Source organism: Equus przewalskii, chromosome 9, assembly GCF_037783145.1.
Source record: "Equus przewalskii isolate Varuska chromosome 9, EquPr2, whole genome shotgun sequence".
Lineage (NCBI taxonomy): Eukaryota > Metazoa > Chordata > Mammalia > Perissodactyla > Equidae > Equus > Equus przewalskii.
The window spans coordinates 3,474,458-3,501,925 of NC_091839.1; the positions used below are offsets into that span (position 1 = coordinate 3,474,458).

Genomic DNA, 27,468 nt, shown 5'->3' on the forward strand with positions numbered 1-27,468 from the left:
CGTTTTAAATGATGAGAAGGTTAAATCCTGATGAGCAGAAAAGGTGAAAGCCCCAAGTTCCAATGTTTCCCCAGATGAAGCCAATATGATTCTAAGGAGGCCTTTCTTACAAAGAAACATCTTCCTGGAGAAGGAACCGTGCAGCCGATTAAGACATTTCCCAAGCATTTGCTAACCTACTTACAGGCATCATTGCTCCCTTGGGCCTTGGGACCCCTCCACCTTCCTGAGCAGAGTACTGAATAGGTAAATGGGTTATATCAGGCCAGGAAATCAATGTGTATACTGTGTTCTCAGCCCCAGATGAGCATGTCGAAGCCATTTTATTATAGCTCCAGGAGCCGTATTGATCCAGCTGTAACTACTCAGAGGTGGCCAGCAAGCCAATGAGGATGCATCCTTCTGTCCATCCGGCCGCCTCCTTACCCCAGTAGTGCTTAGAGAGTAAGTGTTTGCAGATTGGATTAATTTAATGTTTGCTTAATCAAAACTGACTGCCCTGGAACTTAAATGCTATTAATTACTAAGAGAATCCAGAGCTAATCCTCTAACACGGCAAGGCCAGGGAGGGACCGTGGCTGTGCAGAGAAAGGGGCACTCTGAGGGAAATTCTGTTTGTCCTTCTTTCCAGATGTGCATTTTGTTTCCATCTCTACTTCCACCGCCGTTTACTCAGTCACTCTCCCCCGCAGCCTTCTAGAAAATACTTACTCCTTTTGTCGCTCTTCTTTGTGGTACAATTGGTGTGTGCATTCGAGGTGCTGGCTGGATGCAGAGCCCCAGCCTCTGATGTCTGGCAGTATTCATCACTTCCTTCTCAAGGCTGCTCGGGTCAGAGAGCCACCACACCCTGTTGTTAGGATGGAGATGGCTCTTTCCCCTCGAGGACAGGGGCTCTGCCTTATCAACCTGTGACAACCCCAGCACCTACCCCCGTGCCTGGTCCACAGCAGGCATCAAAAGGGGTTTGCTGAATTGAATTTGGGAGGAGACAATGGCCCCCTCCAGAGGCTCTATTTTTCCAAAGCCCTCTGCTGTGTTGACACCTCTCCAGGGACAGCATCTCATAGGCCTCAGTTCAAATCCTCCACCTTCCCTACCCTTGGGAAGACAGGAAAGGGTCCTTGGAACCACGATCCAATGCCCGTTTTGTTTATGGATTAAACGCCATAAGAGAAACGCCACTGAGGAAATAGGAGAGAATCTGTCGGCCTCCAAATCTATTCCACCGCTTTGCAGAAGGGTAACCATGTAGCGCAAAAGAGCGTGCAGCTCAGCCAGAGGGCTAGCGCCAGCCAGGAGGGATGCTGCGAAGGCCCAACACGTGTGCTTTCCCCCAGCAATACTAGGAGCTTTTAATAAAAATCCTGTGCATCTGTAGTTAGGCCACAAGCATATGCCACGTCTCTTAAATACCTCACCGTGAGGAGTGAACGGTGCCACCGTCTACCACATCCGTATATGGTGGAGGGAAAGCCCACTCCTCTCCAAATGGAATTCTTCCACTGAGAGCAGGCCTTGGAGCAGCCACGCTTTAAAGCAGAAGCCTTTCTAAAACAGTTGCATCTCATCCCCTGGCATACCACTGGGGGCTTGCAGCAATGACGATGCGGGTCACAAACTCAAAGTCCTACGGCGACACAGCAGGTAAAGTAAATGACCGAAGCAAGTAGGGTGTACGTGAATATGGAGTGGGGGGTCCACAGCAAATTGGGGAGCACGTGCTCCTCGAAGAGGGGCCACTGTTCCCCAGCTCCCGCAGGCATCTCCCTGCAGAACACAGGCTCGTTATTGAACAAACCTTCTTACTTCTGTGCGACACCACCCAAATTCGAAATGCTGGCAACCAATCCAACTTTAAAAACCTACACACGCCATTCAAATAAGGTCGATGGTTCAGTTAACAGTATTGTACCCATGTGAGCCCCTGGTTTTGATAATGTACTGTGGTTACATAAGATATTGTCATTGGGGGAGGAGTACAGAGAGATACTCAGTGTTATTTTTGCAGGGTTTTGTGAAATTTAAACTATATCAAAATAAAAATTTAAACACACACCCAGTGCAGGCCAAACTATGCACCTCAACCAGCCACAGGTTTTCTCCTTTAAGTTTGTCGACGACCCTTGATCAGGTCCAGAGAGGCTAGTGCAGCTGTGCCCCACAGGCCAAGGAGGATAGCCATCTAACTACCTGGCCTGTAAGCCCCACGCATGGCCAGCTACCCTGTTGACCCCTTGATGGAACCCGTCCCCTGCAGGTGACATCCTTCCCAGACCCAGCTCACTGAACTCCTGCCCATGAAGCCTTTTCCAGATTTCTGAAATCAAACACCAGAGCACCACACAACACCTAATTCATATGCATTTTGCACAAATAATTCTTCTTTGATGAATAGAGCGCCAGACTTACAATTCAGCCACAGTGTGGTAAATTACACCGGCCAGATTAACTGTGTAAAGAACACGTCTCAAAACAATGATTTCACTTCAAGCTAAGGAGGAACAAGTGCCCTTTCTTTCATTTCTAAATTACATTTTCAATCATAAATAGTGGAAATTATGTTTCTGATCTCTGCTATCACCTTGTGAGTAGTGGCACATGAGCCCCACAGACACACGGGTTTTTACAAAAGGAAAGCAAAAGCCATTACGACAGCCCAAGCATTTTGAGTTCTAAAGGCTCGTTCCCCCAACCCACAGGACTCCACACACGGCCCCCTCTGGAGCTGGTGGAGGCAGACTGGCGGTCCTGTTTGCACATCGGTTATTAAACATGTGAAATTGTTACTCTGGGTGCATTTTACCACCTATTATATATGAGCTGTTTCAAGTGTTTCATAGGGAGGCATAGTATAGCCATTACCCCAAAGATGCAGGCAGGCAGGCAACCAGCTACCCTCTGCGTGGTAGACCCCTACAGCGCCTGAGCTAGAAACAAAGGAATTGTCCTTAAATGTAACATGCAGGCTAGCAAGCTCATCTTGCTCTCAAATAATAACGGCCAAGTCTATAAGGATGGAGACAGCCGTCAAAGGAAGAAAGAATGGGACGTTATGACTGCTTGGCCAGGAGAGCAGCAGTGGAGAACCAGGGCTGGCCACAGGGTTCTGGAGTGGAGACAAGAAAGATGGAAGAGCACATGACTAGGAAACAGAGTCAGTTCGAAAGACTGTAGATGGTGAATTAGTTTTGTTGCAGGCATTTGGAAATTAACATAAAAATAAAGACTTTGCCTACAAAGAAGAAACCAAGTACCAGCCTCAACCAATGAATTGGATCCTTCAAGGTAGTCATGAATTACTTAATACCAGGGATATGTTCTGAGAAATGCATCGTTAGGCCATTTCATAGTCGTGCGAACATCGTAGAGTGGACTTACACAAACCTAGATGGCATAGCCTACTACACACCTAGTCTATATGGTACTAATCTTGTGGGACCAACATCATATATGCGGTTTGTCTTTGACCAAAATGTTTCTATGCAACACATGACCATATAACCAACACCAGGTTTAACTCTTCTCTGGATCCACATCCACGTCTGGGTGTGGAGAAGCCACCAATAGGTTCTCTCAGTCTCTCTATCCCACTCACTCACACCAAGGATGTACCGACCTCCCGACTTGTGCTGGGCCACACGAAACCCAGGGAAAACTAAGGCATGGCAAAGCTACACGTGGAATATTTCGTATCGTAAAGATAAAGCCTGTAATAGATTCTTTGCAACCCCGCTTTGCAGAGCTGCCCGCCCACCAAGTGTATCCCTGCCATTTTGAAAAATAAAGTTTTTTAAGCTGTAAGTTTTATAGACCCTAAGCTAGCATCTTTGTGGCCCTCCATGCCTCACCATACCCCTTAGCTTTCCCGGTCCGGGTACACGTGCCAAGGTGTTCTGCTGCAAGCAGTGCCAGGGAGTGGATGCCACGGGCAGACAGGAGTTGGTGGATTAATACCCTAGTCACACCCCCCCGGCAGGAGCAACTCTGAGGCTCATTTTGACATTCTCCCAGACTTCCCAGCTGATTGAGCCCCCAGTGCCCAGAGCACCTGCTCACTAATGCACCCTGTATCCGCTTCCTTCTCTTCCTCTCCTAGGCCCGACGGGACCAGGACCTGAAGACCTCTATTGGTCAGGGTTCTCCAGAGAAACAGAACCAAGAGGATGTAGATGTGCACATAGAGAGAGAGATCTGTCTTAAGGAACTGGCTCACACAAGTTACAGAGGCTGCAAGTCCAAAATCCGCAGGGTGGGCAGCAGACCGGAGATCCAGGGAGAGCCAGTGTTACAGTTCAAGGTCAAAGGCCGTGTGTGGCAGAATTCCCTCTTGCTGGGGAGGTTCAGGCTTTATTCTAGTCAGGCTTTTAACTGACTAGATGAGGCCCATTCACTTTGTGGAGGGTAATCTTCTTTTCCCTCCTAGTTAGAAGTCAAAGTCGGCCTATTTAAATGTTAACCTCAACCACCCTCACAGAAAGATCCAAAATAATATTTGACCAAATATCTGGGCCCCATGGCCCAGCCAAGTGGGCACTTGAAACTACCCATCACACCTCTCTTCCCCACCCATCTCGACCACGGTGTCCTGGGATCACCGCTCGAATAAACAGCTTGCACGCCACTTCTCGTAACAGGGTCGCTCGGCCTCAGGGGGCACCTGACTTAAAGACATGGCATTCTTAGCAAACTACGATTAGAAAATAAATGCAAGTTCGTGAATTTTCAGTCCTCTTTCAAAAGCCCGGTGGCCACTGCAGGAGCTTGGCCCACAGTTTGCGAAGCGCCACACCACGGGTGTTCAAGTTCAGTGCCTAGACAGGCCCACGCCCTCTCAGAGGCGATGGAAACACAGATGCTTCCAGTCGTTGGTCATGATTTAGAAAGAACGCAGCATTCCTAGAAGTGGCGCCGATATTAGGACCACGCTGCGCAAGACGTCCCTCTCCAGTCCTGCACGTGCCCTGCCTCCCAGAGAGCCAGCAGCCTTCTGGGCAGAAAAGACCCTTATCTGACATGCAGCACAGCGCCGAAGGCAGCAAGGACTCCATTCGAAAACAACACCTCTCTCCAAGGGCTGAGAATATATTCACAAAAGAAAACACAGTTTTTGACATTCCTAAAAATACATGATCATATCCTATGTGGCAAGACGAGACCAAGTGACTCATTGAAGTCATAATCACCGCAAATTGCAGTATTGTTGACTCTGAATGAAAATTGCCAGAGGACTCGTGTTCCGTTGTCGCAAGAACCCCAGGCAGTCGTTGGCCGCATCACGAGACCCCAATCATCTGAAGTTGAAGATCATCTCCTCTCTGAATTTCATTAGCGGAGATCAGGTTAATAAAAAGTTTAAAAGTTGACTGCCTTCCCCCTGAGATTTATTTAGATCCCCTCTGTAGGGACGAGCTGGGAACGGCAGCCGACACTCTCGTTCCTCCAGAGCTCGCTCTGTCATCTCCCTCTGTGGTCCCTGATGTCTGCCAATTAAAGACCTCCTAGACAACACTCCGCTGCTGAAGTTATGCGCGCATAAATCTCTGGAATAAGAGAAGATTGTTATGTTAACCTTCGGCATGCAACCCTTTTCCTTTTGTGAGAAATATGGAAAACATTCATTCCTCTGGCACAGAGGAAGCCACTTCCCAGGAGATGCTGCGAGACTCGAGACTCGCGGGATGCTGCCCTTCCTTGGGGTGACGTGGGCGGTGCCTCCTGCACCAGCAGGCATTACTCAACTTGAAACGCGGAGCAACGAGGCCATAAACCAGGCGGCATGACGTCAGAGACAGGATGCTCTGAAATAAATGGGGAGCTGGTTCTATCCAGAGGAACATTTTTCCATGTTTAACCAAGCAAAACTGGAGACACCAGTGAGCACACAGTCTCAAAGGTCAGTTCTTAAGCAGACCAGTTCTGGAGAGGGGAGTCGAGTACAGCTATGGAAAGAACAAAGTGGCTGGAGTGTCACTGTCAGAATGAGGGGCTGGTGTGCAGCAACTGTGAATTCCACTTTGACATGAAAGATTACATCCTCAGGGTGAGCCCCTGGGAGCAGGCAACTGTGGCAGCCGTGGACCTGAGGCACAAGGTGGCCCCCCTGCCTGGTCCCTCACCTGCCCTGCAAATCTTCATGGGCCGGGCTCCAACTCCCCCACAGAGTCAGCTTTAAACAAAAAGAGAATTCTTTACCAACAACAGAATAAATATTAATGATGCATTAATTACTTATATCTACATGTTAACTTTAGAAGGTGATATTAATTGAAAGATTTGAAAAATAAAGTCTAGGCATGAATTGGGTTGCTTCTCTCTATGCTTGGCCTCCCCCTAATTAGCTAATCCAAGGCTGGAAGTTCCCTGCCACTTGGCTGCAGCCCCCTCCAGAAGCTGGCTCGCTGTGGGCGTCTGTGTGGGGGTACCAGCCTTGGTAAAACCTCCCCTTCTCCCATCCTGAGATGCTTGGGCTGCTACCCAAGCACATCCACCTTTGTGAGGCAAATCCACAGCTTTAAAAATTCGTGGTGGGGCCAGCCCAGTGGTATAGTGGTTAAGTCCAGCGTGTTCCACTTTGGCTGCCCGGGTCCACGGGTTCCAATCCCAGGTGCAGACCTACACCACTACTCAGCAGCCATGCTGTGGCAGCGACCCACATACAAAATAGAGGAAAGATTGGCAACAGATGTTAGCTCAGGGCCAGTGACCCTCACCAAAAGAAAGATTCCTGGTTATTTGTTCTCTAACGGTATTTCTCTAAAGGAATTAAATTTTCTAGAAATGAAGTAGAATAGTGTGTGTTTAAGCAGTTGGTGGGGAACGGTTAGAACACAATTTCCCTTATCACATATTTCATAATTGGACTGTGCCCTCAGCCACTCCTCCCTGCCCCAGTCCCCCAATCCCTTTGTCCTCTCCCTTCCCGTCTCCAAACTGCAAGCTGCTGACGGCAGAGGATGAGCAAACACAGTTGACAAAATGGACCAAATGAGTGGCCACACTCAGGTGGCCAGAGGGACAGGAGGACAGCAGGGACTGACAGCCCTGCCCCAGGCAGCTGCCTTCACCCAGCTGTGACGGGAAGTTCAGGTGTATGGAACCTGAGCGCCCTCGACCGTCATGGCAGAGGGTGGCAGAGCTCCACTTGCCCCATGAAAGCAGCCACAGGGAGAGGCTGAGGACAAAGCTGGGAAGGACATGAGATGGCCTCGACTCCTCTCTCTGCTCTGGGTGGCCACAGCTGACGACCCAATCATGGAGGCCACAAGGCGTTCACCGAGGAAAGCCCGATGCCCGTCGCAGCCCCGCCCCGCTTGGTGTGTCAACACACACGCTGAATCCTCCTCACACTTGTTTAAGTTTCGTTCACTTGGGACCTTGCCTGTTCAATCTTGAAACTATCTCAGCTATGTATAGACTGTGTTCTAAAGAGCTTCCACAAACACTATTTATTAGTCACTTTGATCTAATTCATCACACACAAAAATCTCAAACAAGTACCAAGTGTCCTTTCAGGGGGGCATGTCAAGGCAATAAAAGGAGTCCTAACCCCCCTTTCCCACAGCACGGGCCGTTGGTGCCACGGGTTCAAAAATGTAATTAAAAGAAGACTGTCGATTTCACCGTTGTCAAAACGCCATGTCACCCCCGAAGGAGAGGCGCGCTATCGTCAATTTCCCCATCCGTGCCAAAGTTTCAGAGAGACCCTTCACTTTATAAATCAACTCACAGCTCAGAACATCCTGGCAGCCCCTTCAAGGAACCGGTGGGAATGACAGGGAAAGAGAGGATAACCATCATAGCTTGACTGGATACAGGTGTTTGCGTTTACAGACGGACCGCAAACGCCTGGATCTTTGACAGGCGTTGATGCTATCAGCGAATCGCAGCTATTATTGGCTCCGGTCGCCAAGGGCTGGGGGGCCTTTCCCTTAGCAACATCTCTGAGGCTGATAACATTTGGCTGAACTTTTCAGATCTTAACCTCCCTTCTGACTCTCTGCAGTCAAACCCGCCTAAACTGATCAGAAGAAGAGACACGCAGTGGGAAGACAAGTAAAATATTATTGACTGGACTGTTTCATGTCTATTAGGAAGAAAGAGCAAAGAGGGGAGGGAGAACCCTACAGCTTGACAGGCTTCAAGATAATCAGGGGAGGACTCGGGGCTGCGCGGTAACCCTCGGTGAAGTTGGAAAGCACTGTTTGCGAGAGGTCATTGTTCTGTGCGGGAAACAAACAGGGTGCTGGGCAAACGAGGGAACCTGCATTCCCCCACAGGACCCCGCTCCGCCTCGGGGGGCCCTGCTCCTACACACCGCGTGGGAAGCAAAATCAGGGCATCGTCCTCATCCCTGTCCTGCGGGCTTTGGTCTCTGGACGCAGCACATGCTGGTCCCATGTGCTCCCCAGCACTCTGCTCAAGGCAGAGGTGGGACCCGCAGGCACGGGCCAGGCGCCCTTGAAGAATGTGGCCTTGCCAGTCGGTATTTTCAGTCAGCATTTTGCTTCCCTGCTCCTTGCCCAGAGGTTCCAGGACTGACCTCTTTGCCTCCCCAAGTTCAAGTCTTGGCATCCTGTGTGTGTGTTGGGGCAATGGTGCCTGGAAGGGCTCTGCTTGCTCTGAATGACCCTGAGGCCAGACATGGAGGCCCCCACAGATGCATCCTTTGGTAGAAGACATGCTCCCCACTGGGGAGGACAACACCCCGCTCCACCACCAAGCACAAGGTCAAGCTTGCCATCCAAAGTGGAGCCATGGTCTCAAATACAGATCTAAAAAGCCTGAGTGACGAGGAGGTGCCCTGCGCTGACGCTCTGGCCCTCCCCAGCCCTACACCCATTTTCACTCAGCTCTTGGTTTTGGCAGGTAAGAGCAATAACAGACACTGGTCAACGAGGCCTCCGAAATCTACCTGACACTCCCCACTTCCCGCGAGCCCGACTCACCACAGAGCCGTCTCTGTTTGGGGGACTCCGCCTATCTTCCCCCGACATGTTTCCGTTTTGTATTTCAGCAGCCTTGATCTGCACAAATGGTTTGCTTCTGGTTGGCCACAAAGTGCCACCCTTCGCTTGGCAGAAACGTCCACTGCCCCTGGAACTTCGTGGACGGAGCTTCCCGTCCTGCAGGGGGAGCAGGTGGACTGCCATTTCAGCAAAACACCGGGACAGGGAGACAGAATCAGAGGATGGCAGTACTGCAAGGAACTAAGAGGTCACCTTCTCCAATGCTTTAGCCTACATATGGGGAAACCGAGGCTTAGAGCAAGGAACAAGCTTGAGTTTATACAGACAGTAACTTCCCCTGTGGCCCATCCCTGCCCACACGCCTCACAGAGCCCTCAGGTATGCACCCATCCATGCTCCACACCCCAGAGCAGGGCCCTGCCCAGCAGGCACACTCTCCATCTCCCTAAGACTTGGCCAGGCTCTACCAGAGACCCCCAGCTGGGCCTAACCAGCCGCCCTGGGCCAAGCAAGCTCCTATCTCTGTAACACACAGCCCAAGGGACCTATAATTCCTCCTCCCTACACCCCAGCCCCTAAACCCACTCCCATTCCTGTCCCCTTACTGCCCTGCCCTTCCTCATTCCAGGTTCACTCACTTTCGATCAACCTCCCCATCCTTGCCACACAGCCTTCCAGAACCCTGGTTCTATGACTTGATGATGCTAACAGCAGCAATCATGTATTAAGCATTGCAATACACCCGGCCTAAGGCCGTCGTGTGGATGATCATCCAACCCCCCGAGTGCTTCTGCTTTGTGGCATCATGACAGCAGCCGCCCCATTCCTCTCACGTGCAAGGGAGACCCAGACAGCTCACAGGAGAGCCGGATTCTGCTTCAGCCACTCTGGCCAGTCATCACCACAGGGCAGGCTGGCCTCAGAGATCTCACACCCCCAAGGCTCCTTCCCTGACCACAGCTGCCTCACCCCCAACTCTCCAGACATGCTGGTTTCAGCTTCCTGGAGAGCTCTGGGAACTTGGTTCCAACTGGCCCCTCCTGGCTGCTCTCTTTCCCACCCAGCCCAGAATCCACACTGGTTTGTCCGAACTCGCCCCTCGCAGCTGCACACTCACTTCTCCTCACTCAGTTCCCTCATCTCCTCCATCTTTCGCCTATCCTTAACCATCAACGTTCGAACCCTGCTCCGTCGTCCTTCTCCTACCCTAAATCCACGTGGCTGAGCGCTACTGGTAAAAATCATGCCACCGTGCAGTGTGAGGCCCCCACCTCAGCTTAACCCTTCGTCCCCCATCAGGGCTTCCCGCCACTGTTTTCGCTCCCTCGTTCATTCCTCACAATGGCTCTTGTGACCCTCACCCATTCTTCCACCTACAGATTTAGAAGCATTTATGGCTATTCCGCCTTCCCGCCAGTTTCAGCAAACCGTTCTTCTGTTGAAGACAAAGCTGCCTGTCCTGTTCTTCCTGCCTCCCATGGTCCTCCCCCTCCTCTGCTCCACTCTCTCCATCATCACTGGCTCAAGGCTGTCCCACCCTAAACAAATAACAAATGGTCCTTGATGCCTTGTTCCCCTCGCTTGCTCAGGTCAGCCATGACCTTGCTGTAGGCAGACCTAAGGGACACATCTCAGTCCTTATACTCCTGGACATCTCTGCTGCACTTACCACTGGTGACCACTCCTGCCATCCTACCCCCTGCCCTCGGGCACGGTTCCATCCATGGCTCCCGTGTTCTCAACCTCCCCTTGATGTTGCTGTTCCCCAGGCTTCCGCTGACAAGCCACCCTGCCTTCTTCCTCACACTCCCCCCTCACAGCTTTAGCTGCCACCCCAGGCGCCAGCCCAAACTCTTCCCACAGACTTCAGGCTTAGGTCCAAACTGGCTGGACATCTCCAGTTGCCTTCAGCAGAAGAATGCGCTCATGATAAGGGCCCAGTGTCTATGATTTTTTTCATGGTGATTTGATAAGGTGGTTTCAGATTACAGTCTGGCTTCCTGGGGTGATTGACCATGGGGATAAAGTATGCCGATAACACCAATGGGTGCATTTCCAGGTCAAGGTCACTATATTTCTCACGTCCAATTAATGGTTAGTTCCCCCTGCACCTGCAAGTGGTGAGAGTTGATCTCAGTTCTGATAACCCAGCCTCCACCAAGGGTGACACCTCGGGCTCTTGAGAGAGGATCAGAGTCAGCCACCCCCCTCTCCCATGATACTGCGTGGCCATGTCCATCAGTCCTTGCTCTAAGCTGACCTCCACTTGTGCCCATTCTGAATCTGAGCCCTTGATTTAGAGAGGACTGACTGTTGATGAAGGGGCGGAGCAGGCCTCCAGTTCCTCTGAACTCAGTGTTTCCAGGGCACACGTGAGCCATGAGGTGGCTCCACTCCTGGTTGAGAGGGCAGGCTCCATTCTCATACACGTCACTCGGAATGGGGCAACCCCTGTAGCTGTGTAATGTCAAGGCCCTGGGAGAGTGCTAGGAGGCAGCCATCGGAAGGAGCATGCTCCTTAAACAGGTTTGATGTGAACCAGCTCTCAAAATCGCTGCCTCTGGTTTGCAGCATCCTGACCACGGAGATGATGCACAGCCCTTGCCTCCCTCTGTCACACCTCTTGAAAGCTTCATCTGGGCCTGGAAACTCAGAGGGGCCAGTGGGGGGAAGTCTGAACCAGGAAACCTGCCTTCAGACGTCCCCTCTGTGACTTACCAGCTATGTGACTTTGGGAGAGTGGAGTTGATTCAAGGCTCTAAGGCGGTTCCCATCAGAGCTATGACGAGGAAGCCAGGGACAGAGGGCGCAGCCAGCGAGGATGGTGTCTTCACAGTCCTCAGCTGGGCCCTCCTCATGTGGCTCCCTCCGCTGGTCCCCTCTGCATAGCTGTCTCCTTCTCAACTTTCAGGCTCATCTGTCACCTCTCAGAGGGGACTTCCCACCACCCGCTCTAGGGAAGCTGCCCGCTCCAGTCACTTTCTAAATGGTTGTTCTGTTTGATTTCTCAAGAAAATATGAATGGCAGCTATCACAAACTGGAATTTTTTAATTTATTTATTACATTTCCTACTTATGTATTATCTGGTGGTCTGAAAGTTCGAGGTCTATCTCAGACCTAGAAGTAGAACATGCTTGGCTCATAGTAGGTCCTCAATAAACATTCATTGAATAGTGAATGAAGGAATGATCCAGTTGACATCACCCGCCTGAGGCTGGGGTGGCCTCGGGGCTTTCAAGAGCCTGATTCTCAGCTTCCAGTGCGTTCTTCTTCTTGTCACCTTCTCCTCCAATCCCTTTGTCAATGATGGAAAAGCTGAGGCTCCTCTGCTGGACCATTTCCACTTGGAATCAGGGAGCTCAAGACAGTGCTGGGTCCTACAGTGGCCCTGAACTCCTTCTGAAGAGCCCATCCTGGGTACAGGCCCCCAGGAGCCCCGAGAGCTTCTGTCCCTACAGAAAAGGAGAAATCCACAATGTTAGACATGAACACCTCACCCATAAAAGAAGTTTCTTCCCATGGCTTCTTGGAGCAGTGTGGTCACGGCAAACAGACCTAGGATGTTCGTCCTCCCGAAGCCAACCCCACAGAGCAAGGCCAGGCGCCCAACCCTTCTCAAAGCTCTTCTTCCCTCAGATCTCATTTGATTGTCCCCACACTCATGAGGAAACAGGAGTCTAACACATAATGTGGCACATGCAAAATCCTACTAGTATCCAGGGTCATCGCTCCCAGGTCTGAACATCCCCCAGGAGTTACATCCAAAATTCCAGCTGGCCAGGAGCCCTTGACCAACTGTTCTCTGTGCACCTGGTCATCTTTTCTCTCCACCTGCACTGCAGCGCCTGAAGGCTTAAGTTGGGGGAACCTCCTTCGGGAAAGAACTTGCTCCGAACAAGAGCTGACCAGACCAGTGAGCCACCTTGTTGGCTGAAATATGCATTCATTTTGCAGTTTGGTCATCTGGGGGAAGGTGGGGAAGACGGGGGGCCGAGAAAGAGACAAACAAAGCAGAACAGAAAAGACACACATCTAGGAAGAAAGAAAAGACATGGGGAAAATAAATGAAAAAGTAGTTTGAGAGGAGGATGGGGAAAGAAGTCATATACAGAAGCAAAGAAAGATTGAGGGAGAAAATTCACTGAGATCCTTCAAAAACCTCTTTGTGGTATGCGAGGGAGTGAGGGGCTGTGAGCTGAAGGTGAAACGGCGCTGGCCACTTGGCCTGAAGGGGTTGTGAGTCTCACGTCGCGCCCTCTGCCATCGCTCCACAGTATGGACCACAGACGCTCCATTGCAGCTCAGATAACCAGCAGGCCAACGCTAGAAAAGCCATCCTCAGATGCCACGATGGTCATCAGAGTCGTGTCACACAGAGTCTCGAGGAAACCCAGCCTGTAGGCTGCTCTGGTCCCTGGTCCGAGATTTACCGAGCACCTTGAAGGCTTCCATTTGCCAGGCGGATGGAAAGAAACTACCGTGCTCCCCTCTTCCTGTCCTCACTGCTTCTTAGCCAAGTATGGCCCCCCAGCCCCACCCTGGTCTCTTGAGAAGCCAGTGACCCGAAGTCATAGCAAGGAGCCCATGCCTTATCCCAGATGGGCGGGCGCAAGAGCTATCCAAGGTCCCCACTTGACGTCACTCAGAAATCTGAGGTAGTCGGTGCTTGGGTGACAGTAACATGGGGCTCCAAGGGTCATGTGTGTGGACCACACCAGACTTCAAGTCCAGACCAAGAGCCTAGAGGTCTCTGGAGGGAAAGTGCTCACACAGACCCCCTTTACCAATGAGAGGCCGCTCTTTTCTCCATGTTTTGAAAGGGCTTTTCATAAACACAGACTCCTTCATCAGCAAGTTTGAATTTATAAACAGTTACTCTTATTCAGGAAAGCAGAGATGAGCAGTTTTATATAAAAGTTACATCTCCATTTAAGAAAGAATATATAATTCCACATTCTACTGTCCCTCGAACTTTATTCTCGTTTATGTAGATCTTAATACAGTTATATAGTCGTGGGGCTAACGTCCCCTCCGGATGGTAATGAGGTCCTCTCGAACCCTTTAGCTGCTATAAAGTATGCAGAAGTTAAATGCACAGATGGAAAAAAATTTGTCTCAATTTTATACTTCTGCAAAATGGTAATTTTGTACTTAAAATGTACAAGATGGATGTTCAGAAATATAGGCTGATAGCCTAAATTATATTTGGTCATAATTTATGTAGTACAGTCCCAAAGAGATACAAAAAGGCAGAGCATAATTTATCTGCTGGAATCAGCGATAGCTTTGCTAAAACTCCCATTTATTCCATCCCCCATAGTTTTAAGCAGCCTCAGTCCTCAGGGCTCACTCTATTTAAGTTCCCCATACTGCTGTTTGATCACATATTGTAGTCTATAATTTGCCTATCATCTGAAGCAAATTTAGGTCCCAGAAGTTATGATCTCTACATAGCAACCACTTTATTTGGTAAATGCAAAATATTTATAGCAATATAAAACCAGATGAAAATAAAATTCCTATAATCATTGGAACATACACATTTTATCATTGGGGCTCATAAAGACCATTAGAGAAGGACTAGCATGTTGCCTAATACAATTACCTCCGGACATGTCCTCGAATTTGCTGATGCTTAGGAATCAGAGAAACTTTTCCTCCAGCATCCCCTCCGTCTTGCCAATGGGAGGAAATACCAAGCATAGGCTCCACATCGAGTGACCCCAAAAGAAATTAGATGAAAGGTTGGGGTCAGGTGAGTCATCCTTGGCACCTCGGATGTGGAAAGGATTTTCCAAGGAGAAACACCAAGCGGTTGCTTGGTGAGGACACACTTCTCTGGACAGGTTCACCCCTAACCCACCCACCAGGGACTTTGACTGAATCAAGGAACATAGCTCATAACCCCATCTTCAAGCCAAGAGCAGTGAATTCCTACATTGATCAGATGACATGGCTTCTCTCTGAGCTTTCTCTCAATGCTAGTCTTCTCATACCTCTAACTCTGTCTCTTTGTATTTCCAAAATATTCATTTGGAGATGTTCAGGCTAGAACCCACAATGTAACTGAGACACAGTCCATCGCTAGCTCCTTTGAAAAGCAACTAGCTCTTCAAAAGAACGTGAGGAGGCAGAGAAAAGACAGACCCCAACTGGAATGGGCATTTGAAAACCAGAGGGGATGACATCAATATGATTAACAACAACGCGCTTGTTGAGTGCCTGCTCCATGTAATCTATCTATCCCTCACAACAACCCTGCAAGGCAGAGCTCGCCATTCCTATGTTATCAGTATACAAATCAAGTCCTAGAAAGGTTGCCCAGTCAAGAAAAGGGTACAGGTGAAACCAACACCCAGGAGTGATGCCATTCAAATCAGTGGCCTCACCTAACATATTTTTCTACAAGCCAACACAGGACACCAAGTTTCCTAAGGCACCTCTGCAAGAATATTGCTTCTCCATCCTTGGACCTCTCTCCGCCCACCTCAACCCCCTTCCATCCAGCTCTCAAGGTTGCCTTCAGCTGAGTGAAGATGAAATAGAGCCCCAGATGCCTCTCTCCGATAAAAACTTCAACTGAAGCCTCATATATTTTGTAGATACTAAAGATCTCATGGCTCTTTGAAGACGAGTGTTAGTATTAATCATTGTGGTTGTTCAGATTATTTCCTCGTTTTCAGCATCGCCCAAACCCTCCCACCAAAGAGTCACCATTCCTGTGTCCTAGGCAGCCAGATCATAAACGATGCGCTGGATTTCTTTAGAGACTTCCTTCTTCCTTGCAACTTCTCTCCAGCTGCAGCTACCTCAGTCTAAAGGAATATCCCCTTTTCAAATCATTTTCACCCCAAACGTGTTTAAGTACATATTTGATAGAATTCTGTTCAAATCCAAACATTATTCTACAGGGTCTATTTTAAATAGTGTTTTTTCATACATCACAGTGAAAAGAGAGAGAGAGAGAATGACCCACAATACGTGTGTAACCAAAAATTAAAGAGGACATAAGGAGGGCAAAGGAAATACTTTGGGCTAATTTATCCCCTGGTTCTATCAGTGTTTCAAGACCAAATATAGGCTCCTAAGTATCGGAGTGGGAAGGAACTCCAATGCACCAGAACTGCTCATTCTACAACGGGAGAAACAGAGGCTCAGGACAGAGAAGTAATGCCCCAGTATGGAGAATAGCTTGCGTTATTCTCTGGGTCTTGCTTGGTAGCATGTGAACACTGAGTATGCTCTCAAAAGGCAATAACTATTGCAGTCAGGTGCAATTTCAAGAATATCTGACATACGGGACCATCCATGATGAGTCATTAATCCCTCCTCTAGGCTGGGAGAGAAAGACTTTAAGGCAAGCCCATGGGAAGAAAGTGGATCTTATTTGGCCGCCAATCGGCTCGCCTCCCCAAGCAGAGGCTGAAGGAGCAGGAGGCATGCTGACTTTTGTCAAGAGCCTGCATGCCCGCCACCTGGTTTGTGCTCCCTTGCTCTGCCTTCAGGCAGTTCTCTGGGCGGCTCCATTGCACAGATACAGTACAGGTGCCGTCCCATAAAGGCCAGGTGCTTTCCCAAGGACACCCACGAACAGAGCATAATAATATATAAATGCTACCATGCAGGTTATTTTTAGCAGGAGAAACTACTAACGATACCTTGGGGAGTAGAAGACAACATTCAGGTTGAATCTTGAAGGACGGGATGGCATTCGTGGGCAGGGCTCCTAAGACCTCAATACATATTTGTCAATGATCACAGTCCAAGGAGGGGTCGGATGTGCAAAGGCCCAGAGGAGAGAGGCTTTAAAACCCCTCAGGAAGTGCTTCTCCAAGTGTTGAGTAAAGGGGCTGGTCGTTCATCACCTTCTCAGGAACCATTCAGATCGGCCCTGCCTCCCCACAGCCCGGCAGCCAGGAGCGCCTGACGTGCAATATTACAGAGTGCCAGAATGGGAAAGGCACAGCATCAAATCAAATTCTCTTCTATTTTAAGTTGAGTGGTGCACCAGTTCAGCTTTAAAACCTAATTTCTTAAAAGTTTCCGAGGGAAAAAAAATGTCCCTTTGCAATTGGAATGGAGTCCACATAAATTAACGGGCCAGCTCTATGTATCCATCTTTCAGAACTTTCCTTGATTGTTCGTTTTAATCAAGCAGCCCACATTCTTTGACTTTTCATCCTTCACTGCCCAGAATGATGCACTGCGGCTCCTGATGACACGCAAATGTTAATTTTGTGCAAGTTCAAACATCATCGAAAAAGGGCCTATTTTAAAGACTGCTTTGCAAACAGCAGCTGAAAATGAGGGTGGACTGAATCAAACACGGCCAAGAAATTCAGAGGAGGCAAGGCTTTGGTCTTACAGAAGCTCACAAGTTTTCATCACTGATCCTCAATGTCTCCAAGGCCCAGAGTAGAATCATTGATTTCCAGAGCCAGAAGGGAACTCAGACATCATCCTGGCGCTACCCAAGGTCATTCTGCCTGGTAGCGGGTGGACTAGCCAATCTTCGGCAAACGATCCTTTCATAAAATGTGAAACTCACTCATTTCAAGACCTTCTATCATTTAACAGGTTTCAGGAAGAGTAGGGCACAATCACACACACACACACACACACACACATTTAACCAACTTATTTTAGACCCCAGGTCTGCCCCAATCACCCACTACCCCTACCCTCTCTCCTTCTGCATAGGATTGCCTAGGGAAGGGCACAAGAGTGACAGCTGCTCATTGCAGCTGCAAAAGGAAGTACATGCTTGAATGAGAAGCAGTCATCCAAGTTCTTCTCTAGAACTTGTCAAAATCACAAGAATGTGCACATGGGTCTGGTCAAGCAAGATTCCCATTCATATCCAGCAGTCATTTATTGAGAGCCTACTTCACCAGGAGGCCCCTTGCCGAGTATTTATGTGTCTACTGTGTCACTGAATACACCTACACACAAAAAATTAATATGTATCACAGTTATAGAGCTTTCACATTAAAATAGAATGGAGCGAACCTTGCAAGCAAGGAGGACCCCCTCAAGGCCCCTGAACGACTGCAGAGACTCAGTTTCTCTCCATCCCTCTCAGTGACTCTCCACCAGATTACTGTGTTTTATTTTCTTCAGAGCTGAAATGAACTGAAACATATCATCTATTTGTCTCTGCCCCACACGAAGCTCCATCAGAAAAGAACCTCATCTGTATCAATCACTACTGCATCCCCAGAGCACACAAAGAAGATTTTTGAAAGAATGAATGAATGAATGAATGAATCAATGAAAAATTCTAGTCTGTCCATCACCAGCATTCTCCGAAGCAAGATCTCGCTGTGTGAAGCCCTGGGGCACAGAGGGCAGGCGTCGGAAGGTCCCCGAGACTTGGAGAACCATGTCACAGCATCATGGCCCTAGAGAATAAACCCAGTTGAATGCTGTGGTCCAGGCCTCTCGGTGGCCTGGCCTCTAGAACACCAGCATCCTGCAAACGAGCCATCAGCAGGGACGATCGCCAGTCTCCTTGGCCATCGGACTAAATTGTTCACAGTGGCAGCCCATCTTCTGAAAGAACAGGCAAGACACTTCCACTGCGACATCAAAACAATGACTGCGGCTATTCCCTGAGCGATAACAGCCGATCTGAAAATGCAGGCCATGTTTCATTCAGCTTATAATAATTGTGTTCTGTCTTTTAACCCTCAAAGTGTTAAGTGTCGTCATTTCCTCTGGGGATGAAAAGATCTGGGGTTAACAACTTTCTCTTTTAAAAATTCATAAAGGTGCGAGCGAACAGCAGAACACCCAGTGGCTACACGTTGGAAGACGATAAGGGAGAAAAAAACACCACCACCGTTTGCCCCCACAGGACACTTGGCAATTAACTCCAGCTATGTCAGCAATTTTTTGAAAAATTTCCTAAACATGGAAAAGACTCATCCTCACCATATGAAAGACAAAACCACTGCAGCGACTCTCCCATGCATTACAATGTGTGTGTCTTACTTCTTAACCAAGCCGCTAATCACGCAAATTATTGCAACTAATTACATCTGAAGGTCTAATTAATTCTTTCAGTACCACATCATTTAGTACGCATTCACAACACAGCACCTGTTTTGAAAATCCTTGCAGTTAATTTGTTTATAAACAAACACTATTTGCATAAAATGTTTAATGAATGGTTTAACAGTTAGTACAATACTCCAGTTTTGTCTTAGTGGATTTGAGGTCATCAAAGGCCACGATAAATTAATTTTAAACTATACAAATTAATTTAAATAGAATGTGTGAATTTCTCATTAATAAAGGAAACATTTCCAACGTGTTAATTAATATCTCTGTAACAGGCTAATTACTCCGTGCACAACAAGTACATCTTGCAAGGAGACCTGAAAGATTTGGGGGGCAAAGGGGTGGGGACTATTTTAAAGCTGCAAAAAAAAAAAGTGCAATTCAGAAAAAAACATACAAAGCCCAATTATACTGAGGCATTCACTGTTCAGGGCAGGCAAACCAGGAAAAGAAGCCATCTTCTTATTTTATGGATTCAACACATTTCAGTCCTCAAGAACGGGACAGGTAAAAAATGTTTCTATCATGGACTCTGCAAAGATGGTTCAAAGATGCCTGCCTTCTGGTAGAAACACACAATTAATGAAAATATTAGTTCTTCTGATGGTAAAGATCTCTCCTGTGAATTCAGGGCATATTGGCAATATTTGTGCCCCAATGGTAAATATAGATTTTATTAAACAAATCTGCATCTTAACACCAGAATCTGAGGCTCAGCCATCATAATTTTCCCTGTGGCAAACCATGGAAAGACACCTCATGTCGAAACTAAAGAGGAACAACATTACTGCTCGGCATTGAGCACAGCCCTTGCAAAAGCCATCACTGAAATATGTTCACAGCCCTAAAGTTTGTTTCTGATTTGCAAGCATTTTCACATTTGATAAGCACCTGTTGTAAATTTACATCCACTCAGGAAGTATTCTTATGATAGGAAGCTGAGAATTGTAAAGCATATTTATATTCTTACCCTCGTGCGGTGTTGCCGCTTAATGCACAGGCTGATGAAATCACTGGCTGCACAGGACCCAGAGGGATGTGCTGCACCACCTGGTTCTCACCGCATCCACCCCCGAGGAGCCATCGGTCCCTTCCTCCTGGAAGAGGTTTCATCAGCACTCATCAACAAGCACTTGGTTTCTGGTTGAAGTCCACTGACTTGAAGAATATGTGTGTGTGCGTGTGTGTGTGTGTGTGTGTGTATGCAGGGTAGGTGTGGGGGCAGAATGACAGATAAACAAAGAGAAGCACAAATACAGACTTCATAACCCTTCCTTGAGACCTGCCACCATCTATCCAAGAAAACAACGGAAAAATAAGTGGGAGTCTCTTCTCCCTAGAACCAGGGGGAAACAGGCATTGACTCAGCCCCTGATTGGACCCAGATTTCCAGTCTGGTGCCGCTGCCAAGAAGGGAACACACTGGCCACCCTGCCACTCAGTTCTGACATTTCTTTGGAGGCACACAGAGAGTGAAACTGCCCAAGCAACCCACTGCCAAGCTGCCCTGGTGAGCCCAGGAGGGTGTGAAAACCCCCTTGCTTTGCTCTTTTGCCAGATCAATGACAGCCAGCATCACTGTCCCTGGGGCCCTGAAGAGGCCTCAGCACCCCGCGGTCTCACCGCCCCTGGCTCCACCCAAGAGGCGAGCCTTTCCCGTAAACCTCAGGCATCGGTGGGTGACGCAGTGGAATGATGGACCTCAGAAAAGGCTTTTAAAACTCTTTTTATTCTTTCCAAGTTTCCCACCAACAGCTCTGCAATAAAAATTCAGTGCTTGAGAGACAAACATTTCAAGAGTACAGGCTGTGATGAAGAGAAACGAGCCTTTCCCACTCTATCTATCAGGACACAGACGTAAGCTGCTTTACCTCCAAAATGCAAACAAACAAACAAACAAAGAAACGACGGTTGGCACGGCGCTCAGGACTACAGGCCCATTTTCACGTGGACGTCCCTTTTGGAAAACGAGACTCAGGAGAGTCCAGTGAGGGATCCTGTGCCAACTGGGAGAACCGAGGCACGGGACACAGGCGCTTGGCGGGCAGAGTTTGCATTGCGGGGGCAGTGGGCTGTTAGAGAAAAAGCTTCCATCCCAGAACAGGCAGGAATTGGCACCCCACCCTGCAATAAAAAAGTCAGAGAGCCTTGCAGTGGAGATGGAACCCAGGGAACCCCTAGAGCCGGACGCCAAGGCAGCTGCTGGGCACAGCGAGGCCGTGTTGAAGCCCAACTTGGTCTCTAAGTTCTCTCCCAAGTCGGTGGCACAGTACGCGCTCCTGCAGCCCCTCTGGAACGAAATCATTCCCGGATCTGGAGCCTGGCTTGTTCTCTCCCCATTAAAAATCACCAGCATTTCGCAAATAAAGGCGATCACCATGTGAAAAATTATCTTTTAAAATGGAGTTTAATTTGCATATAAGGAACGAGAGATTTATGACGAGCAACATCGTCCAGTACTGCATCTGCCGAGCATCAGTCGTAATTTAGATTGTTTGTGACTGATCTTAAATTCTAAAGCTTGCAGAAGATGAAGTACTCTGTTGCTGTATTATTGTCAGGAGTCTAAGACTTACCAGAGATTTATTAGTAATCTTATCACAAACATGTCTCAAGTTTTTGCTTTTAATATGTGCCAAGCTCCTCTGAGGAATTTCCTCACTGCAATTATACTCCTCAATGCATGCATTCTGAAGCTGAGTTGATTTCCTTCCCAAAATAAAGCGACCTATCATTACACCACAGCAGCTCTTGTACATTTTTCCTCTGCTACTTAATAATCAATGTATTCATCATTAAAATCTGAGCCCCGAAGCAATGGTTTTTAGCATATTCTAATGACTAGCGACTTGCAAATTACAATGACCTTTCATGTACATTCTGTAAGCACCTTGTTCTAATGTGTACTGTATTTATAGTTTGCCAATACAAACTAGCCAAAGATTGGATAATTACTGTAATCTATTAGCTCGATTGCTTTCCCTGCTCATTTATAGCATGTGCCACGCAGGCCATTTTCAAAAGCTGGCCTATCTTTCATCTCCCGCAAGCTCAGAAAGTAAGGGATATACTTCATCTTCACAATATACACACTTACTAATGTCTGAAGAGCGGCCCATCTCAGCTCAAGGAGGTTTCAAAAATAAAGAATCTTCCTTCCTATTAGTGTCATCATGCTATTTGTGACTGACAAAAAACACCACTCCAGGAGTGTAAACTTTCGTTGAAGAATGTCAAGGCCAGTTCCATCTTCTGCCCATTACCCTGACCTCCAAATAGCATTTAATAAGATCTGCTTGTTTCTTCCCGTTGAAAGAAAAAGATAAAGGCACTTCTCTTAAACAAGAAACAATTTTTTTGCTATAAGTAAATGTTTTGAGTGAAGCATTAAACTTTTTTTCACCACGCGGCTGTGACTGGGGAGCCGATAAGAGCCGTGCGTGGAGGTACGAGCTCTGGTGGCCTTCTGACCCTCCGCGACGGTCTCTTCCAGGCGGTTACGGATAGATAGCATTACAGACACTGGTAATTAAAACAACACTAATTTTGTCTCAGTGGCCACGCTTTGTTGTTAGGAGCCATCTATCATGGCCTTCACGCATCACACAATGAGAAGACATTTGTCTGCGCACATTGTGCTTGGTCAACGGTTTTACGGAGCTCCCCGTGTACCTGGACGCCCCGGCACTTTTAAAGACCTAGTGCTTTCATTTCTACTCTGGTGCTCTGATTAATAAAACATTTTGCATGCTTAGTCAAAACACGCGGCAATCTTTCCACTACATATATCCATGGGTGAAAAAAAAATGTTAATTTCTTTCCTTTTAGAAAGAAAATAACAACAACAACAAAGAAATTCTCTTTTGGATTGGAAGATAAAGAAGAAATCAAATATGGAAATATTTGCCTTCTCTGTAAAACAGAGAACAGCCTCATGGAAAGCATAATATTAAGATGCACACAGAGTACAGAGCAGCTCCTTTAAGACTACATATATTTTTGACTATATGTGTTGTTGATTCTTTCCCGAGCATCCATTTGCTTGATTTATGGACGCTCGATTTCACTTCACCTTTTAGTACAAGATCTACAGTTACCTGAAGATTGATAGCAAGTCAAATGTTTTTATATTTTGGTAATAAAAAAAAAAAGAAAACATCTATTCCATAGGCCCTTATAGGAAATTAGGGTAGCTGAAATGCACACTGACTAGTTCTGTTGCAGTAAGCTACACGCAAACTGTAATGGTGCATTTCAAGGGATCTTTAACAAGTGACACAAACAAGAGAAGAAGCAGACAAGACCATTTAACTTCAAACTCCTCCGAAGAGGGCCAAAACGCAGGCTTCCTCCAGCAAGCCCAGCCGGCTCCTGTGTGGCAGTCTTCATCTCTCAGCGGAAAAGCCACCCCCTCGAGACTCTCCAGGCACCCCCCAAAAGCATTTTTTATCAAGTGGCTGAAAGGTGGGAGTTGTGAGAAGTCTGTTCTCCATTCACAGCCGATCACAGCCCTTTTTCCCCTTAGCTGCAGACACACATGTACTTTCAAATATTAGCTAGAGCTCCAGCTTCCACAAGCCCCTAATTGCTCTCTCAGGGAAGGTATCACAGACGCAGTATGGATGACACAGATGTAGCTTCAACTTTATGCGGGCAGGAATCTTTCATCAAAGCTATTTGCAAAGTGACACGACTAGTTATTAAAAAGTACATTTTTATGATATTCCTTAGAATTTGCATTCTTCAGAAAACACGTGTGTTTTTTAATGTGGCCACAGAAATGTTGGGGTAATTTGGTCATTAATGACGTCTACAAAGGAAAGACACCTAAATATTTTTCAAGCCAGTTTAATAAATTTGAGTGCTTCGGCCAATAAAAGTAACCTGATAATTTAAATGAGTTAATATTAGCACATCTCTCTTCTGGCTGCTGGGAGCAGTCTGACTACTGTCGTCCAGCAGAAAAGGCCAGGACATGAGAGTTCATGTGGTCCTACCTCCATTTCTAGTCCTGATTCCGCTGGAACAAATGGGAAAGAAAAACTTACTGACTTTTGGCAAACTACAAAGGTTAACTCTATTCATCACCGAGGAACGGATGCTAAGTGCTTTCTGTCTGTCCATATATTTCAAAGATTTAGAAGGCACCTGGTGGTGTTCTCGGGATAAAGACGGGAGTGTTCATCTTGGCACATGCAAAGCATCTCTTGCAGTTTTCTCTTTATATTGCTGGTACTATTGAAATCCTTTTTGGACTATAGGGTTTTGGAAACAAGGTTATTTTTCACTGATATAAAAAGCCAAAGCTTTTCCTTCTTCGGACCTTTCATGAGTCTTCTAAGGCAAAGGAGAGGGTTTGAAAGTGCTGTTAACCCTTGCAGGAGAAGAGCTCAGTATTTGCAAAGGCAAGGACATAATTCTCATCACCCATATCGCAAGGAAACGTGCCTCTCCCCATACCAGTAAAGCCTGCCCTGGAGAAGACTTCCAGAGACTGTTGGAAGGTGAGCTCAGAGGAGACACAGGTGAAAGGAACCAGCTGGCCCGGTTCTTCAATCTTAACTCTTAAAGCAACAGCTGCAAAGTTGAGAGCCCAAACTGCAGGGTGACGCGTGGCCGGAGAGGGGAAAGGGCGAGGGAGTCCAGAACCCGACAACCGCGGCGGCACCCGGAGCCTTCCCAGCGCGGGCCCCGCCGCGCCGCGCCCCACGACGGATCTCTTCACTTTCTATAACTCATTTGCATGAATTTACTTTTTTGCCTTAAGAGGTTTGTTGTAATGTGTGTTAAAACACACAGTGCAATTTTATCTCCGTAATATCACAAAAGAAATATTATGTTAGTATAAAGTGAAAAAAAAAAGAAGAAAGAAAGAAAGAAAAAAGAATGCTGCGAAATCGCCAGCTCCGCTTGCAGCAAAGCGCTGCTCAAAAGCGCCACCCAAAGGCGGGAGGGTGTAAAGGCACCCGGGGAGGGATCGTTTTTGTTAATTTCAGCAATCCGCGTGTAAAAAATGACAGCGCCACGCGAGTTGACTGAGCCTTTTGATTGAAGTGACTGATTGCCTCCGCTGCACCTGCGGAAAATTGATGACAATGCTGTCTAAACCATTCATTAGGATTTGGAACTTCACGCGATGAATGCTGGATTCATAAATTTGCTAGACATGTGTTGTAGATAATATGACAAAGCACTGTTTCCAAATGAACATTTCTTTGACCTAATTTTATCGAAATCATGCAAAGGAATGAAAGAATATTTGTGCCCAAACTCTGGAAACAGCTGCAACTGAGGCTCGCTCGCTGGTGCTCTCTTTCTCTTTGTCTTTCATATAAATTTAAGTGAAATATATTTGGAAGATATCTGCTGGTTTGGTTTAAAATATTTGTTAGAATGACAAAGCATTTATTTTTACCTATTACGAACACTGTTACTCTCTGCCAGCTGAAGGAAAATTATTTTAAGGATTTTCAAGCCCCAAATTTGCTAAATGGAACACAAGTGGAAAACAGATTTTTAAAATAATACTAATACTGTCATTTTCACAGACATCTCGGGAGGAACCATTTCGGTACCAACTGGACATGCATTCTGTGAGAACCAGACCGACTGCAGGCTTTGAAAGGAGATGAAATTTCCCTAAAATATGGACTCTTTGGGTCAAAAAAAGGTGAAACCGGGAAAAAATGCCATCTATACACATTTTATATAAAATTCCCGACTTGCTGTTGGTTTTAATGTATCGAAACGCTATCAATATTGAATGAAGCTTTCTCTGAGTGTCCACAGAAAAAAAAAAGAGGTGGCTCTGAGGGGGAAAGAGGACCATTTTCATACCTGGCTTGCTTAGCCGCACGCAGGAAGAATGGGCCGTGTCTGAATCCATCTCCTGGAGCAGGTATCCCGCTGGAGGGCTGAGTTGTTAGGAAAGAGTTACATTTTTAGAAAAAGATACCTGATACGAATCCGAAACCGCCTGCTGTAGAAATAGCTCTGACTTCTACAACAAGGACCCTCTGCCTGGTACTTGGAATCCCCCCCAAAAAAACAAAATGAATATTTATTAACGTAAGAAGGACCTGGCGCAGGTTGGTTCCATGCATCCCAATCTGCCAAGATCCCTCCAAATCTCTTCCCTGGCATTTAAAAGAAATCTATTTTTATAAATTCTCATGAATTTAGGTTTTACTACCAGGAAGGTAATTTCTGATTAGGCATTTGGGTTTTTTTTTTTCTCTCTCTTTTTTCCTAATGAATTTCTGCAAATACCTGAGGGGCTTATGTTAACCCCACACCTGGATGGAGAGAAACTGCAGGTGTGAATGGCGAGGCTAATAAATCTGAGTTTGCCCAGCATTTTCGTACTCCTCTAAGCAGTCGCCCTGAACTGGAAAACATTATCCAGAAAAATCCAAACAAGGAAGGCTCTTTAAGGATGCTACGCCAAAGCTGCTACAGATACGAAATTACCAAGTAGACATGTGAAACCCCGAACTGTGGAACAATCCGGGTTGTGTTCTAATTGCCGTGCTTCAATTTCTAATGGGGAAAATGTGTAACACAAATAACCGGGCATGGGGAGCTCTGAGCAGGAACAGCAGAGCATTCCTGTGTTTCAGTAAATCCTATAACTCTACAGCCGGATTTGGGAAGCCCGAAGCTCCAACCCCCCGGCCTATTCGGACCCAGGGCTCACTTCAAATTCAGGGCAGTATGTTTAAACAAATGCCGAGTTTGTCTTGGATGGCCTTCACAACGAGACTCCCAGGCCTGCAGAACGTCGAGGTCAGATATGCATTCACCAGTCCCCGGCAAGGAAAGACGCAGGCACCTGCGCTACTGTCCAGGCCTGCGCACTGCGGGGGACAGTGATCTCAGCCTCGCCCTGGAAGACGTCACAGTCTGGTCGGGGGGCGGGGGAGTAAAATAGGCATACATTCCTGACAGCACGAGGCAAGAAAAGCCGGATGCCCAGAGAGACAGCGACTCTAGGTGAACCAGCAGCTCTTGGGGGCTAGGCACATGTGAGCACTGCTAAGCAGCAGAAGCTTCTGGGGAGCGGAGGCAGGGGGCAGGTATGGCAGAGACGTGGACACGTGAGCCTCCACAGGTGCGTGAGGACTGAGCTGTGCCTGAGCTTCTTCCCTAGATTCCTACCCCTGCGACCTCTCTAGTAGGTTCAGACAGGCAAAGACAGGACAGTGGTCCCGAGAGCTGCCAGCCCAGCCCGCGCTCCTCACCCACATCCTTCCTGGGGCCTCGAATGCTGAACTAGCTTCGTTTCCCTTAGACACAATGCACAAAAGCCAAAGCTTTTGAATATGGATTCCCAGTAAAACCAAATCCCGCTGGGTCGGCTGCTGCCCTCAGGTGACTGCCATCTCAGCACACAGCTTCTATGCAAGCCATGGACTTGCATAACGGTGCTCTCTGCCC

General features: G+C 47.6%; 1 long non-coding RNA gene across 2 annotated transcripts in view; it reads right to left on the reverse strand.

The window, feature by feature from the left end:
- Positions 1 to 12,008: 12,008 nt before the first annotated feature.
- Positions 12,009 to 27,468, reverse strand: part of LOC139085428 (uncharacterized) — a 170,187-nt gene continuing 154,727 nt past the window's right edge. For both annotated transcript variants that reach the window (XR_011543687.1, XR_011543688.1), the window contains exon 8: positions 12,009 to 12,422. This is a non-coding gene — a long non-coding RNA (uncharacterized lncRNA). The remainder of the gene's footprint in view (positions 12,423 to 27,468) is intronic.